An 18,385-nucleotide genomic window follows, 5' to 3' on the forward strand; every position below is an offset into this window, starting at 1 on the left:
TGTTTTAGTAGTATTAAAAATGTGATTTTGTACCTGATGGATACCTTGAAGCTACAGCTGTGTCATAAACCTTAGATTAGATCTTGGTCTAATAAATGTGATAAGCACTGTATACTGGCAATGTAAACTGATAGATTTGATCTTAAAACATCTTTGAAAAGCTACATTCATGAAAGAAGAGAGATGTATTTACAAAAAGAAAAGCCCGTGTATATTCTCACACCCGATTGTGTTCCGTCACAACACTTGTCTGTGTCTAATCCTTAATTTCAACACCAAATTAATCTAACTTGAGAAGGAAACCTAATCCACGGCCGCTGTAGATTCAGACACAGGGCACAGTAGACATGTGGTCAGCAACTGTAGCAACAAGGTCGGTGTCTGGCACACATTACACAGCCCTTACACCTGTGTTATATTTTCTTTTTGATAGCAATGATCCTGAATTACTTTGTGCCAGGGGAGCTCCCGCATGTCACCCATGCATGGCTGCCATTCCAGTGTAACATCACCTTGCTCTGGCAGCGCATTTAAAAGGTTGTGACCTCTTGAGATCAAGTCTTAGATCCCTCTTGTAATACTGCAGACCTCCAGAGCATCTCGGTCCACGGCGTTCGCCAGCACTCGCGTGGTATCTTACGTCAGAGTGCTTTCCCCTTTGAAAGCAGAGCACCAGGAGCTTTGTCCTCCACTTCATGACTCCACTTCTGTTGTTAGTCGTGATCTAAAACAGAAATATATTTCTGGCCTGAAGTTGGTGTGTGGGGGTGACTGCTAAGAGAAATCAAACAGGAATAAATTTTGACTTTCTCCAGCCATGACAGGTTTTCTGTATTTAAGAGCCAGTGCCTCTAAATCTAATTCACACTCTTGGCATAAACAATTGGAAAATAACAACCATTTATCCCACCTCATCCAGAACAGTTATTCCCTCTTAAATGTCCACAGCTGTAATAAAACCACCTGCTTATACCTCACCTCATTGTCAGCACAGCTCATCCGCCTGTCCCCCCTCACCCCGTGGATGCAGATGTGTCACATATTAACAACTCTGCATGCTCTCTGTCACCACGTCAGCTGACATACGTCAAAAAGCGTCACACGTACCTACCCACACTGACGTTCTCATTCCACCAATAGAAAAGCATGATCTGCTCTCCTCTCACACAGGTGTAAACAGCAAAGACAGCAAGTAAAATTCAAATCCATCCCATCCTCATTAAGCTTTACTTGGTTTATTTGCAGGATTCTCTCACGCCACTCTGGGTCAGGGACGAGAGCCTGCCCCAAGTGGAGGAGTTTAAGTATCTCGGGGAGTGGTTCATGAGTGATGGGAGAAGGGAGCGGGAGATCGACAGACGGATTGGTACAGCGGCTGCAGTGATGCGGAGCCTGGTGAAGAGAGAGCTGAATGTAAAAGTAAAGCTCTCAATTTACCGGTCAGTCTACGCCCCCATCCTCACCTATGGTCACGAGCTGTGGGTAGTGACCAAAAGAACGAGATCGCGAATACAAGCGATGGAAATGGGTTTCCTCCAAAGGGCGGCCTCTCCCTTAGTGATAGGGTGAGAAGTTCGGCCATCCGGGAGGGGCTCAGAGTAGAGCCGCTGCTCCTCCACATTGAAAGGAGCCAGTTGAGGTGGTTCGATCGGGCATCTGACAAGGATGCCTCCTGGGCGCCTCCTGGGCGAGGTTTTCCAGGCATGTCCAACCGGGAGGAGGCCCCGGGGCAGACCCAGGACACGCTGGAGAGATTATATCTCTTGGCTGGCCTGGGAACGCCTTGGTGTTCCCCCGGATAAGCTGGCGGAGGTGGCTGGGGAGAGGGAGGTCTGGGCTTCTCTGCTTGGGCTGCTGCCCAAGAAAATGCTGCGGAAGAAAATGGATGGTTGGATTAATAAATGAGCCAGCATGAATAGCCAGATGCATGAATCTGCTGATGTCAACTTTATTCATATAAAATACTGACATGTTTATAAGCCAAAAACTTTGTGCAGCTTTGAATTTCATTTTTAATTAACAGATTAATCATCAGACCAGCACCACCTCTCGCCCGGCATCAAGCTTCTTCTCATAGTCAAACAATAAACACCATATCCTTTCAAGCCATCTGCTCACCCCTCTGCTCCCTGCTATCAAAATATGGAGTACAGTAATAGACAGATAATACCAGCTCCCATAATCAAGCTCCTTATCATAGAAAAGGCATAAAGCTGTCCGGGTATTTTTTCAGTCAAGTTAATTTGTTGTGTAACAGGTGCTTATTAACTGCAGTGGAGAGAGGAGGAGGGGGGAACCATGTGAAAAGATTGGCTCTGTCCTTGCACTTCATGGTGGTCCATCTGCCATGTAGGCCCAACACTCTGACTGCTTATTCCTCCCGGCCGCTCCAAAGTCATCCGTCTGTTTTAAGCGCCTGTCAGCTGATCAGTCAGTCTGTCATCTGTCTATTTGTCTCACTGTTTTTCCCATCACAGACATGTGATTGTGGTCTGTGTTAAAGGTCCTACATAAACATGTAACTGATCCAAAGCCTGACCTGAAGCCCCTGGACGTTGTGGTGAGAGATGAATTGCAGAAGGGTTAGGGACTTTTGCTCTCCGAAGGAGAAAAGAAAACTAATTTATTAGATCCCAGTAAGCACAGTGAGTATATCCTGCTACAAATTGTAAAAATAAATCTGGCTTTGTGTACATTCACAAAATCCTAAGTTATGGAAGTCCTGGACCAACATTTGTAATGCGGTAACTCTGCAAATGGATTTTTTGGATGGATCTTGGGATAAAGTGCAGATAATATAGCTACCAGCTACAACACCTCATTTGGCACATTGAGTTAATTAAATATCTCTGAGTAAGTTTACAAGTTTAGAATAAATAAAACACAAATACTAGTGAAATCTCCTACATACCTTTCTAATATATGTATGTATTAGATAGGTATGTAAACATGCTATAATTCTAAGGAGCTACTATGTAAACCCAAATTTCCCAATTTTCCTAATGTTGTAAATGCAGCCACATCCAACTTTTTTTTATATTTTATTTTATAAATTTACTAAATGTACTGTTTCTTCTTTTTTTCAAAACATTTAATTTTTTTTATTTTATTAATATTTTTTTTTATGTTAGCTGATGATTTGAAATGGGTAGCTGACTTCCTTGATCTTAACCACGGGTAACTTATGCTGATTTTTGTTCTGCAACAATCAACTTGAACAGCTACTCAGCAAGCAGGGACGGATCTGATGGACTTTCACACAGGTGTGCGCATGCGCCTTTACCTGTTTCTCTGCAAACGAGAAGGTAAGGGAAAAAAGAGCTTATGTTCAGGCCCATATAGTCGTTTGAACAACTAACCTAACACTGTATCAGGCTTTAGTTTCATGCCTGTAACTTTGCGCATGTGTGCTACATGACTAATTAGCTACATGGCTAATGGCTAATGTGCAGCCACACCTCGAAAACCCCAAAGGTTTGTACTTATACTCTGGATAACTTTGCTTTTGAACATTTTGGCCAAGATTATAATTAGACTGGCACTTGTTATATAAAGTCACAGGTTTGCCGTATATGGTTGGTGGTGGGGTTAACAGTAGGGTTGCCAACCGTCCCTTAAAACACGGAATCGTCCCGTATTTCGAAACAAAAGTACACGTCCCGTATTGAGCTAATAAGGGACGCACTTTGTCCCGTAATACAGTGAGAATCAAAAGTAGTCTATAACTTTTAATGGAATTAACACTTTGTTTGAAAACATAATTCCCAGCCCCTCTCCTGCTTTGTGACCAATGAGCTGACAGCACACTTACGAGTATGACAATTCAGATTACCGCTCATCTCATTGGTCAAGGAAAGGTCGCTTACGGAGAAAATACCGGAAGACAACAGATGACCACAACAAGAAGCATGGCCAACAGGGAAACAAACGCCGACACTGCGGTGCAAGTCTCGGACGACTGTACACCTAAAGCTGGGCAAACACTGTGCGATTTTTTCAGTCACGTTATTCAGCTCCTGCTCAAACTGCACGATTGACTCGCAGGGGTTAGAAGTTGGTAGGTCACGATGCAGGGTCTCACACTATACCGCCCGATGCTCTGATGCGACCTGAGTGCTCACACTGTGCCTCCATAAAATGAAGGTTATAACAGAAAATCTGTCGCGCTCTCTCTCTCCGTCTTTCACTCACACAGACACGCACACCACCACCATCAACTTTGCTAAATTGCTAATGAAAAACATTGATCGGGCAGCTGTGTAGATCCAACTATTTTCACGGTTGTTGTGTCGTGATAATTTCTGAGGCCACATCGAAAAGGCTCGGATGAGCTTTCCAAAGTTCTACAAGTTGTGCCTCCATCGCTTGTGTCCAGATCACACGCTGCACTGCCGTGTTGCGGCGTCTTTTTCGCCGACATTTGTGTTTGCGCGTGAGCAGTGTGACAAACTGCGGTGACACCCTCCCGACCAAGCGATTGATGATCGGGAGCTGGTCGTGAGGTGTTAATCGCGTCTCGTTACCCCACGTATACTACACGATACACGACGCACGATGAAGGCCAAAATCGGGCCGATCGCCAAAACGGTCGCACGACTCAAAAATCGGCTCAAAATGGGCCAAAAATCGCACAGTGTAAGCCCAGCATTACACTCACACTCACACAGACACACACACCACCACCATCAACTTTGCTAAATTGCTAATGAAAAACATTGATCGGGCAGCTGTGACTGAGCAGCAATGTAAATCCAACTATTTTCACGGTTGTGTGCCTCCATCGCTTGTGTCCAGATCACACGCTGCACAGCCGTGCTGCTCCGTCTTTTACACCAACGTTTACGTGTTTGCGCGCGAGCAGTGTGAGCGGCTGTGGTGAGACCCTCACGAGCGATTGATGATCGGGAGTTGGTCGTGAGGTGTTAATCACTTCTCTTTACCCCACGTATACTACACGATGCACGATGAAGGCCAAAATCGGTCCGATCACTCAAAAATCGGCTCAAAATGGGCCAAAAATCGCACAGTGTGAGCCCAGCGTTAGAGCAGCAATGTTTGTTCAGAGAAAGGGAAAAATGGGAAAAGGAAAACACCTGGCTGGAAAAAGTTAATATGGGCATGTGCAGTGAATATCAGTGCTATGTGACCAGAAGTGTGATAATATAATTTATTTTGTGTAATAAACAACTGTAAGGATAGATGATTACAACAAATAGATGACTAATACATAAAAGTAATACATAGATGAATAATGATGATGAGTTATGATGCGTAATCATGGGAACAAGCGGGTTTACAAACAGGAGCAGCTGATTAGCATTAAGCCAATTGTACTAAATGCACTAAATGTGCACTGTTACAAGAATGTTTTTCTTTCTATTGTTTTCTATTATTTTAAGTTAAGCAGGACAGAGTTCTTTTAAAGAAAGATTTACTTATATTCTCAAAAGTTAAGCATGACAGGCTTCTGTTTAAGAAGGAGACCTGTTTTATTGTGTTAATGTTGTCATTTTGAGCTAAAAAATAAATGGCTAAATGATCATTTGTTTCACATGTGTTCATATCACAAAGAATACACATCTACTTAAATCAAATTCAAGTCAAATGGTTAAAAAAATAATTTCACACACAAAAAAAGAGCTAGAAAATTCACCACACTGGGAAGGGTGAAGACAACTGGGTCGCCCGGCCCTGGCCACGAGGTGTCCCTTATTTATTTTTCAGGGAGTTGGCAACCCTAGTTAACAGGGTAACCTGGGATCTGCCCCTGATGTTAACTGAAGCGAATAAACAAAGCACACTGTTGGCAAAATGTGAAATCCTAAACGCGGGATAATATATCTCTCACTCAGCAATAACAAAAAAAAGAGAGATGGTTTTGTTAGTGACAAGGCAGCTTTAGATTTTTTAAGTCATCAGACAACAGCTGCCACTCACTCAAAGGATGGGATGTTGAGCCAGCAAAGGAATTTAAATGGTGACTGCTGCTACATGTCCAGTGGTGCCTCAAGTGGGTTGCACAAGGAAAATAACTGCATAATAGTATTAATTTTAAAAAGTCAAATCTGTTTAAGTACAAGTATATTCTAAACATTCAATGAATTATTAAATGATTATATTTATCAGTTTTTCAATATAATTTAATCATTTTCATCCAATTAAAATGAACATTGATACATTATTTGTAATTCCAAAGCCAGTGTGAGACATTGACCATCTGCCTAATCAGTAACTCTTCCACCTGTTGCCTTCATCAGTAAGAAAGCTGTAGTACTGATGTAATACTCTGGTTCAGATGAATTTAACAGTCTTCACAGCCTGCAACATAATGCATCCTGATGCAAAATATGGTAAAAATTTGGCTTTTGAAGGGATTATGGTTGCAGAGCTGAAACTTAAAGAAAGTGCAGATCATAAGCTTGTGTTGATTTAGAAAAACTTGTACTGTTGGAGGAGGCAGGTGGTTCAGTGTGCAGTGCTATGTGGAGGAACACCTGTTAAATATTGTCTAATCAGCCTCCCCTATTTATGTAGTAGCACAGTGGGAGCAGAGAGGAGAAGTGGTGAGTGAGGCTGGTGAGAGGACAGTGGGCAGAGCACTGTGAAAAATGCATAAAAGAACATTGCGCGCTGCACAACCGTGTCTGCATCTGATGTTGACATCCCATGGCGGTTCTCACCAACTCGTTTCCGCATTACCAGGCAAAAGATAATAACTGCTAGTTAGGACCCTGAACCCAATTACCCTCAATTAGACTAAATCAGTTGTGGCTTTAAAAGTGCTTAAAAAAAAACCTAGATTGCATTAGGTAGTAACTAAGTTACTAGTTAGCAAAACCTGTTACACCTGCCCAAATCACCAGCTTGAATAAAGTAATTCTTTTGACTTTTGAAGATTTTTCAGATTTCTTAGCATTTTGTCGAAATCTGCGTGAGTCTTTACTTCAGTTATGTTTGAATATACAAGTAATAATTATGGATACAAATACCGAGAGGTTTTTCCTGTCAGGGTTTTTCTTGGAGTGTGTTTATTTACATGGCACCAGTTGGCCTGGCAGGGAGTCAGACAGACCTTTACCACTGCTGGCTTGCTGCTGGATGCCCACACTAAGACTCTGTGGAACCAAATTTCACCAAAGTGACCTATGATCCTACCTGAAGGTCAGGCGTGTAGCATGCTTCAGATGGGTGAATGCTGTTTTAATAGATTGCTGTGATCAGCACAACTTTTCAGTCTTTAGCTTAACCTGAATTGCTGACAAATCAGGAGCGGTCTCTTGTAGTAATTTGAAAGATTCAGGTATTCATTTTTGCTAAATATTCAGCATTATTTTGCGCTTCCTTTCCCAGAGATCGCTTATAAATACAACATGGGGAACATTTTTCATGACTTTAATGTTATGGCCTGATCTATGCCTTTTCAGTTGTGGCTAGCTGCTTGTGCCCGCTATGAGGTTGACAGACTCCTGAAGGTCAAATTCTCATGATTCATTAAGTGTATGAAGAAATTTTGCTGATTAATATTCAGAATTACTACCGTTACTAATGATGCTCGTTCAGTTTATTAGTAAAGATGATGACAGGTGTTATTCATATTTCTGGTGGTACGTGTGCGTATCCAAATCAATTTTCACTTGGACAGAATTTGGAAAAGTACACTTAGCACATAGGTGCAAGTTAAGTGCAGTTTTAGTCAGTTTGTATTTACTTTGTATTTGTTTGTACAATTACAATAAGCAGCACCATTTAATTAAGTCAAGGCTTGACACTTACTCACTGCCAGGCACTTTAGGGGCTCCTCAGGTCTATAAAATGTTCACAAACACTCTCTGGATCACAGCTGTTTAAAGCTTCTCAGGTTTAGACCTCAGACCCCATGCAGCTTCCACCAATGGTGTTAGTGTCATTCAGGTCTATAAAACATTAAGCTGTTTATAAACTTGCCTCTGCTTTTGGCTATTTAAAAGACATCTTTTTATGTCCCGTACATACCAGTAACACTGAGAGATAGTGATCAAAGGTGCTGTTGTGTGTCACAGTATAAATTTAGTTCAACAATAAAATAATGCAAGCGCCGTCCTGCCACGAACAAAGGAATTTACAAGCTGTTGTCAGTGATCGTTGCAGGCTCATTCCTTTTTTAAGCTCGTTTTATGAGGTCATATGTTCTTTGGGTCTCCAGCCAAATGTTGATGACTGATTATAACTTCTAGCCACAAGGGCACCAGCATCTAAACTGTGAGTTCATCCCTTTTTGAAGTCTTTTTAGATGAAAGTGCCTGTAGTCTCTTAACATTTTTGTGTGCATGTGTTTATGAATGACCTGGATTTGTAAGCTGAGCAGCTTCAGTGCTTAAAAAACTCTCCTGCTATACCTTTATGACCTTTAATTAGGCAGCAACTGTTCTTCACTTGGGAAAAATACAAAGCCTTCCGTGGCTGTGTGAGTTGGGGGGAAAAATTGGGGGGAAAACGTTAATCCGTTGAATCCCAGATAGTCACAAATAATTTAAAAAGATATCTTAAACAGCTTCAGTCCAAACCACGATTAGCACTAATGCCCTCTGTGTTTGTGTTTGCTATTTGTGCTAGCTGGGGTGCACACAGTCAAAGAGATCTGCTGAAATAGATACGTTCTTCTCATGCAACGGCTGTAAGCACATTGGACCTTCAGTGTGCATGTGTGTGTGCCACATGTGGCAGCGAATGAATTTGTGAGCGCTTACTTGTCGCATACTATAGCCGGCTCACATCTGAGTGCAGAGGTCTCGCTGTAATGAGGTCAAAGGTAGAGCAACAGAATGAATTTAATTAAGAGTCTAAGTCTACTTAATGGCTTCACACATGTCGTCTTAAATCCTCTGCAAAATAAGCATTCCCGTCTTTACGGGAATGCTCGGCTCCACAGAGACATTCTCAGCTGCACTGGGAGAATTTTCTGAAAACTGATCGCTTGGAAAGGGAGTTGCTTCTTACTTAGCACAGTATTACTTGGGTATTTCGCAAATGGTATGGATGCATATGGTTGTCTTTGTTTCACTACATTATTGTGTCACAAAACTTAATGGTGATATTGATACGGAGAAGTGGTGCCATTACATTTTCCATCCAGGGAGATTTCTACAAAGGCTAAACCACATGCCTGTTCCATTTATCCCTGTAAAACTAGAGACGCTCTTAGTTTTCTCATGACTGCATGCATGATTAAATATACTGCTCTGGTTTCAAATCTGCACGTAGAAGTTTGGGGACACATGCTGAAAGGTTAACCTCAGAGTTGTCCCTCATGTCTTAAACTCTGGTGCCTCAAGTGTGTTGAGGCACCCAGTCATTTCTTTACATTTTGCTAGGAAAATGAGAAATAGGTGCAGTGATTTATTGAAATGTATAGATATACACTATAAAAAAAAAAGTTTGCACAATTCTCACAAGCTTGAAAGTCAGTGTTTGGCCACTTTTATTCTTCAACACAGTCTGAACTCTCTTAGGCAAGAGTTCTTACTTCAGAAACAGTTCTCCAGGTTTCTTGAAGCTCTTCTTTGGATGTTGGCTGTCTTTTGTTTTTTCCGTTTTCTGTCAAAATGATCCAACACTGCTTCATTGACTAATCCATGACTGATAGTGTTCCACTGAGTGTTATTACTTCATGGGCAGTGTTTTTGTGGACAAAGTCATATACTGAAAAATATCATTGCTGGTCAGATTACACGGTGGATTTAACTCTGACAGTACTTTTCCGTGTTCCTAATTCCATCAATTTTGACAAGATCCCCAAAGCCAGCGACTGAAATACGGCCCCAAACCATGACAGTGCCTCAGTCATCTTTCACAGATGGCTGTAGATACTCATCATTGTACCTCTCTGGTTTCATCACTCCATAAGACGTGCTGCCACTGATTTTCAGTTCGGTTCATGTGTTATTTTGCGTAGCTGGATATATTGTAACTATATATAATAGCTCTTTGTAAATCACATTGGTGTAGCATTGAGGATTATTTTGTAGATTCAACTAAAGAAACTGAAACAAATTGTATGTCTTTGTGACAGGCTGCTAGTAACAAAGCTAAATTGTCTGCTGTGTGTAGATAGACACTGGTTGATCCCTTGAGTTAGGTGCTTTTTTATGTTTGAATGACTGACAGGTCAGTAGGTCAAAGTGGTGTAACAGATATAAACACTTTAGTCTGAAAATGATCAGGTACAAGGACCGGACTGAAAATGATTGAAGACGGAAAAAGATTGTAATTATCTGAATATACAAAAACTGGGAACATGTAAAAAACATTTAATAAGTAACAAATGTGTCCAGAGACAGTTTGGCTTCCTTAACCGCTCTGACTGGTTGGTCATATATCGCTGTCCATTTGCCATTTTTACCCTGTAAGTGCTGTGACGTTGTGACTTGGACAGCACTTTGTCACTGATTAGGTCTTTGCGAGGCCTCTTGTTGTCACTCATTATCATCAAAAACCACTTTTCATCACTCGGCTTTCCAACCACAGCTGGCTACATTGAATATGACAGATCACTTGTCACTGTCGTCTCAGTTCACATGACGGTGCTAAAGTTAGCTCCTGTATTGGTGAACTGTGGGAAATGTGGTTTTATGCCACACATTTAGATGGATATATTCTGATTCCTTTCACCTCACATAGTCATTAAAACCAGAGTGCATTTTTGTATAAACAGTACACAGAGACTCAGATGGATAAAAGTGAAGTACTTTCACATGTAGGCGAAAAGTGATAAGCTATCAGCCGTATGTAGGTATTAGTTTTATAAACAGCATTCCCTAAACTGCTCCAGCTGCAGTTTAGTGGCTCTTTGGGTGTAAGTTAAAGTGCCCAACTTAATGTTTTAATGTGACTACATGTAAAACAAAGTCATAGCAATTAGCCTTTATTTTTTCTGTATTTCTAATATTGTTGTTCTGTTGTGTATAATTCTCTTGAGATAAAATTGCCTTGATGTATCACAACTGGAATAAATAAGAGAAAAAAGGAACAAAAATATGTTCATTAATCATTTTGTAATGAAAATAAAACTGGCTGTCAAGTCTTTGTTATTGTTTTGTTTTGTTTTTTGAAAGATTCAATACAGAATCAATACAGTTTAAATGTATTTCACCTCTCTTAACTGCCACGCTTATCATTGAGCCATCCAGGCACACACCATTATAGAAACCACTTCATGCTACAGTGGTATCTGCTTTCTCACAGCGCCAAAAATAAGTGTGGGGGATTGTTATGTAGAGTTGTCACATGCATATATACACTCACGCTTGCTTGCACACACGCAACGCATAGCGATAGTTTCCTGGCGGTTGTCGGCAAGGTGTGTCAGATATTTTCCAATTTTGCCATTCATCATTCAAGCAGTCAGTGCGAAGATGGAGAGAATGTGGCATCTCGTGGATGATTAGGAATTGCCTCCTGCTTTTCTGTGACTTGAATTTGATTGCTTGACTGTTTCTGTGCACTACAATTATTTACCATAAACGGCTGATCAGTCAGGAGCAGCTTCCTTGAACAACCACGAGTGTAGCGGGTCTGTTTACATTTTAGAGTAACAGCTTAGCCGCAAGCTCCAGCTCCTTATTTTTTTCCTCCAGTCTTCATTGTGTACAAGTAGATTTATTAGGGCAAATCCAGATGAGCTATGAAACTCTAATCCACTTGTAAAAGCATATTGTGAAAGTTTTTCAATTATTTTATAAATTTAGGTTTCAAGACTTTGCTGAAAATCTTTGTTTCGTGATCAATCAGATAAAATAGCAGCTATATCTAGATGATATGTTTGTCTATGGGGAGACATGGTTTAGGTTTCTTTAAACAAACATCATCTCTCAGATTCTCTGACTCGTTTCTTGGAAACTTTTTTCTAGGTTTGTCTTCATAACTTAAATCCCCCTGCAAAATTACACTTTCCTTTGCAATCTAAATAAATACCCAAAAATCCAACCGTGCAGCACGTACAAGACCCGGAGGATTGATGTGTTGTCACTCTGTATGAGCCTTTTCTTAATGGTGATTTATTATCAAGCACACCCTACTTTTTGGCTGACAGATGTGAAACCTCAGCCTGTCTGACCATTGCAAAATGTTAATAATCTGACACTGTGTTCCAGGCCTAGAGACTGGATCTCTCCAATGATTCAGCAGCTAAATTGATCCCGACACCTACTGAGTGACTGATGGCATTCCCAGAACCGCAGTGCATGCCTTCATCAGCCAGACTATGCAAGCGTGCGTGTGTCTGTGTTTCTGTGTCAGTGTAGAGGTGATAATCAGCGGTGGCTGGAGAGACCTTCTCGTCCCTGTTGTTGTACTGCATGGAGCTGTCCTGGGCAGGGACTCCCTTTTAGTCTATTTAACTCACACCCCCCTTATGCGGTCCCCTGAGCCCACCTCTTCTGTTATTCCCTCTTTAACTTCACTCAGTCATCCTCCTGTTTCTCTTTGAACAGGCGCTACACTGATTTCCCCATCTCTTGCCCCTGGAGAGAATACAGGAAGTGAAGGGAAGTCTTGGAAGTGTATGTAGCATAGTTTATAGGGAAAGACAGTTAGATAGCCAAGGGTAAAGGGGGCTTTGCTGCCTTTGCTGCTGTCGATCAGGAGTAGCTGAGCAGCAGAGACCCCGCTGAAGTGCTCAGCCCCCAGTCTCTTCCTGCCTGTTGGTATTTCTGTGGCCGTTCAGTGAAGAGAAAGAAAAAAAAAAGACAAAGAAAAGCAGGCTGGAGAAAGTTGCCCTATCAAGATCTGGTGTCTTTGGTCTGAGGTGGTTACTTCTGAGGGGGGTGACTGGAAGGGTGTAAAGGCTGGGGGTGGTGCTAGGGAGTTTGTTTTGCCATGCAGAACGTTTGGGATCGGACAAGCAGCGTTGACAGTGACAAAACAGGTCATATAATAATGCTGGGAAAAGGACAAAGCAGTGGATACCCCCCTGAGACAACAAGCAACACCTTACAGAGGTAAGCGCAAAATCTGTAAACCGCAGAATCAGGATACAGTACAAACACATGCCAGGTGCTCACGTGGCTCTATGAAAAAAAGTCCACAGCACGTTTTTGCAGTGGTATCATGAATATCCTGAAAAAAAAGTTGTGATGTTGGAAAAATGTCTGCATCTGTCCTGTAAGGTCTTCTTGCATGAAATCGAATTTGATAACCTTAAATACGGCTATCTATAATGTGTCTTAGTGAATATTACTACAGTACTGAGGATTTTATACTCACCATGTATATAAAAAAAAACAATATGCAACAATATAACAAAGTGCTTATTAAAATTTATTTAAAAAATATCTGCACTTTAAAGAGGCTCTAAGGTTCTTTTTTTGGAAAAAGCAATATAAAATTAAATAAAAGGGAAATTGTACAGTCAGCAGGTTTATCTGAATATACTGAGCTAACACATTTTCCCCTTTAAACATATCCAGGATTCATATTAAAAAGCAGAAATGCTGACTGAAAATAAACTATCGGCCTTGCTGTGATTTTTTTCCCGCTGCTCATTCAAATCTGTGGTTGTCTTGTTCAAAATATTAGATGTGTTGAAAACAATCCCACTGTTTTTAACGTCACACGTTTGCTGCTGCTTCTTAAATTGGAATAAATTATATTTTGTAAACTACTTAACCTTTTAAAACCAAAACAATTAATTTAGGAAAATTAGCTGTTTTCAACATGTACTTTGTACCTAAGATCACTAAATTCAGTTGATAAACATATCCATTAAATTTAGAAAATTAGATGTAATTTGTAAGCCAAACAATGTGAAGTCACTGAAAGGTCTTATATTAAATTTGTCAGCAACACAGTATCACTGAGCTCAAGCTCTGCAACCCTACAATAAAACTGTAAAACGTATGTGGTCATTTCTGTAACAAATCTTGATTATATTGATTATATTTTGTATTTATTGATGATTTTTCTTTGAATTACTGTACAGTGTGTGAGGAGACAACTGAGCAATTTGTCTTTAAATATTAATATGAATTGGTGGAAACGTTTATTGGGCAGAGAGTTTCTACTGAATGAATACATGAAAATTGTTGTGTGTGATAGTATCAGTAGCTACATTTTATTTGGTTAATTGCAAATCAGCAAAGTAAAAGAGTTCGATAGCACTTTAATGGACTTCCATTCTGCTGTTTATTTAAGATCGTCATTCTGTTAAGGATTTGTCGCCCTGCTTGCTGCCATCATCAAAACAAACAAAAACCCAACATGTAGTCAGACTGTGCAGCCTTAGAACGACTTTTTCTCGAGACTTATTAGTTACCTAAAAAGTATTGTTGGATAACCTGGAGAATCAAGAGCTGAGATAAATTATTAAAGGAAAAGTGTTTAAGGGAAATAAAGTCTAAATATTCCAAAACCAGAAACAAGCAACGGTAGGATTGTACAAATGTTCAAATTTAATAGATCATTATGCGCTTTCTTAAACATCGACCCGAGTGTTTTCAGTTACACTGTGACACGCTGAGGTCTTCTTGTCTTAAGTGCTATAAACATTTTCTTAATTCTCAAATATTCAGCCCAGGCATGGATATCATTCATTTAAACATGTCAGAAAAAATCTTTCAGATATAATAATCTGAATTTTGTTAGTTATGAGGAATTTGTACATTTGTACATAAGGCAAACTTTTAGCTCAGATATTTTTTCAGACTAAAATAAAATACACGATTTTTTACTTTTAGCTCTGGAAATGTCTGAACATGTAAAATAATAATAATTTTTTATTTTTTTTTAATGGAGCAAATAGATTTTCCAGCGCTTAGTGAGTCTATGTGCAGGGTTTTCTCACTTGCAGTGACTGTTACGCATTCGAACTGCTGTGCAAACCTCTGCCAAACAAGAAAAGTTAGGGCTCAACAAAAACAAAAAAAATTCTGCCAGACTTTCTATGTTTCTGCATCACACGAATAAAGCTGTACAAAAAATAAACATGAAAAAAGCAACAATAGGAATGTACAATTATGTACTAAGATCATTATAATGCAGCAAATAAATATGTGCAGTAAGAAAAAGTATCTGCTCTTTGGGTAGTAGACTGTAACAAGATTGGTGAGACTTTTTGTTGTTGTTGTTGTTAAAAGCTGTCACCCCTTTAAGAAAAGAGCCATTTTAGCTGCTTTCTTAAACACCTACCAGGGTCTTTTCAGTTGTAATGTGACAGATTATCCCAGATATAAGACAGATATAAGGAATTAGTTCCATCAGGAAGCTTTTTCTTTTTCATATCACCACAGGCTACAATAAAATAAATGGATTTTCCAGAGCCTAACATGTCCACGTATGCAGTTTTCTGACTTGCCGTGAATGTATACGGACCACTGTGCAAACATCTGCACAATTAATAAGGAAACTGTAAAGTTGTAACATGTCGTTACAAAAACATTCAGCCAGAATTTAGGACAGGACCGAAGGATCCGGGTGACCAGACTGCATGTTTGTGGTGGTTTAGTGGTGAGTAGCCTGTGACGGATTGTCCTGTAACAGATCAGTTGAGCATGCTTGACATGCTTTGTCACACCATCTATGCATTAGCATTCATACCTTCCCTTATTTTGCCATTTCACTTTCCTCATCTTATGACTCTTTCCCACCTGCCACGGCTCTATATCACTGTGACAGCGCGTCACAGAGGGGAAAGTTCAGTGTCTGAGCGAATTTTACCTTGTACCACAGACCGTGCGGCTCCGCATCGGAAGTTGATATGTGAAAATGCAGCAGGAAAGGTAAAAGCCGGTGTTCTTCTATCGATGTGCTGATACTTTTCTTCAGTGCTGTGAAAGCCACATTTCAGAACAAAACAGAACAAAACTCAAAGGCATTACATGTTGTAATACGTTACGGTCTAAAACTCAGCTTTGTAAAGAACAACTTTGTCTTTAATGAAGTAGTGAATATATTGCACTTGATTTTTGGGTTAGTTGTAAAAGCATTTGCGTTTGGGAGTATCCATGGATTTATAAATAAAGCTATAATCATGTACTTATATTTATATAATATTTATTTGTTTGTTCACTGTAAATCAAAACAGCAATGATATAGTTTATTTTATGCTCCTCTTCTATTTAACGTTACATTGGTACATAGTTAAGCTCATCAGGACAGAGAATGTTCTGCATTGATAAACATGTACAATTATAATATTTATGTGTTTTGACTGATCTGTGATCTTTTTTTGCCTGTCTAAATGTCTGTGTTCTCAAAACTTTTAATGTAATAAATAGCTTTCAGTGGAGGCAGTGTAAGTGTAAGAGGGGAGCCAATTGAGTTGAAGGACCATTTTGCCATGTGTAACCACGCTCGAGCCTTAGGGAAAGTATATAGCCACAGCTGTCGAAAGCAAAATATTGAAAATAACTATGTTGTGGTTCAGGGAAACAGAAGCATCCTCCAAAAATCCTCTGGAGATCTAGTTTTTGAAAATGAAGTTTCACAGATATTTACTCTTTCGGGCTGTCCCCCTCTGGTGACGTGTTGTTAACATCCTTTTTCTGTTGTTTAAATCTCATAGATTTTAAGCCATTAAACACAGATGTCTGAAAATTGACAACAATAGAAAACTATTGATGTGTTTTATCAAAGCAAATTCACATCCTTTAGTTTGCTGCCAAGTGTGTCATGTTTAAAAGCGCTCTTTGCACCGAGTCGTTAACTTGAAGTTTCAATCATCCCTGCAATCCCCTGCAAGGTCATTAACGGGAGCTAATTTAGACTTTCGCACACTTTAAATGGATCTGGCCAAATGGCCGTCTGGACAGAGAAGTGTTGAGTGATTGGTGTGGTCGCTTTGCAGATCTGTGATTGTGCGGGATCCCTTTGAAACCCGTGATGTTGGTTGGCACAAGGCTGAGCAAATAAAAAATACAGAGTAGTTAATTTTTTTTTATGTTTTAAAATAACATTTGATACTAAAATACAGTCATCACTGTCCCCTCCAATAGATCTTGTCTCTCCTTAAGAAGACAGAAAAGTTGACAAAACAGATTAATTACGCTCGTCCTTCATTTTTTACCAGGAAGATTTGTCCTTTCTGTTGCTTACAGAAAATCTTAATTTCTAGTGTCACCTATTTGTGTCACGGGACCATCTACCTCCCCCACCAACACCTCAAGCATGTGTTCACTGCCTTGTTGACACGTGGCAGCAACTGTGGCTAATCCTGATGTTAAATGGTTGACAGTTGCACCGGAGAAAGTCTTCGTAGGTACAACGGCCGCGCTGGTGTCCACTTTCAGCCAAGTGTAGGTGCATCCTGTAATTGGATCATTAAATTAGGCTGAGGATGTTACCACAAAATGCACCATTAATATCAGCCCACGACACAACAAAGAAGTTTCATTCTCTATAACTTTAACATAGCCTTTGTGACTTGTACATAAAGATCAGTGTCTCTAATGCAGAGTAATAAAGCATAACAGTAAAAACAAACACGTAACAGTTTATTTGGCTGGGCTTTACCTAATTTAAATGATTTTTAAGCTTGAGTACACCTTTTCTAAAGCTCTGCAATATTTCACTTAATTCGGCACGCATTCTCTTACAGCACAAGCCATTGCCAAAACTATTAAATGCATATTCTTCAAGCTAACAGTCTGTGAAAAGGCCTTAGAAAAACATTGTTACAAGCAGGATTTGTGACATGCCACAATGGTGAAAGAAAGTTTAGGTGGTGGCAGACTCCAGCAGTATGCTGTAGCTTTAATGGCTGAACCAAACAGTAGATCCAAAGGCTAAATAAAAGACTCACAGAGCAAAAATCCAAAAATTCAGACAAGGAAGATTTACAGGAAATTTCGAAACAAGTCACAAGAAAATACTGGAAATTGCTGAGATAGTCTGACAGGAAACAGATGGCAGCATGGCTGTATAAAGAGTAATTAAGTCAAGGGAAACAGGTGTTGGGGGCAAACAGAAACCAAAGGAACACGTACAATAAACTGGTAGAAAGTTTCAAAATAAAACAGGAAATGATCATACGGAGTCTGTGCTGGTTGTGACAGTAAATTCATGTCTGTGGTTCTTCTCCTGCAGCACATGGGGTTATGTCCTGGTGGGAAAGGGTTTATAGGCGTTGAGTTGGTAGACTTAGCAAGGCTAACTATTTGGAACAATGGGAGTGGTCAGAGTTAAAGGGGTTTAAATGTCTTTACAAATGGTATCCACATTAAAAGACAGCAATGATAAAAGAGCATTGTCAAATATCTGCATCTGTATATATTTACCAATGAGATTTGCACGCAACTTAGACGGGCTTGAGAGGGATACACCACTTAATCCCGAAATCATCACAGTTTCAGTTTGGTTCTGGTGTCTCTATAAATGAAGCGGTAATATGACGCCGATGCTGTGATGGTCTTCTTAG

General features: G+C 40.1%; 1 protein-coding gene across 1 annotated transcript in view; it reads left to right on the plus strand.

Annotated features, from left to right (window-relative positions):
• Positions 1–3,213: 3,213 nt before the first annotated feature.
• The window catches only part of rbm20 (RNA binding motif protein 20), a 56,309-nt gene continuing 41,137 nt past the window's right edge, over positions 3,214–18,385 (plus strand). The window contains exon 1 of the mRNA XM_082536051.1: positions 3,214–3,305. The gene's annotated coding sequence lies outside the window, so the exon portion shown is untranslated. The remainder of the gene's footprint in view (positions 3,306–18,385) is intronic.

Source organism: Aulonocara stuartgranti, assembly GCF_965226115.1.
Source record: "Aulonocara stuartgranti genome assembly, chromosome: 6".
Lineage (NCBI taxonomy): Eukaryota > Metazoa > Chordata > Actinopteri > Cichliformes > Cichlidae > Aulonocara > Aulonocara stuartgranti.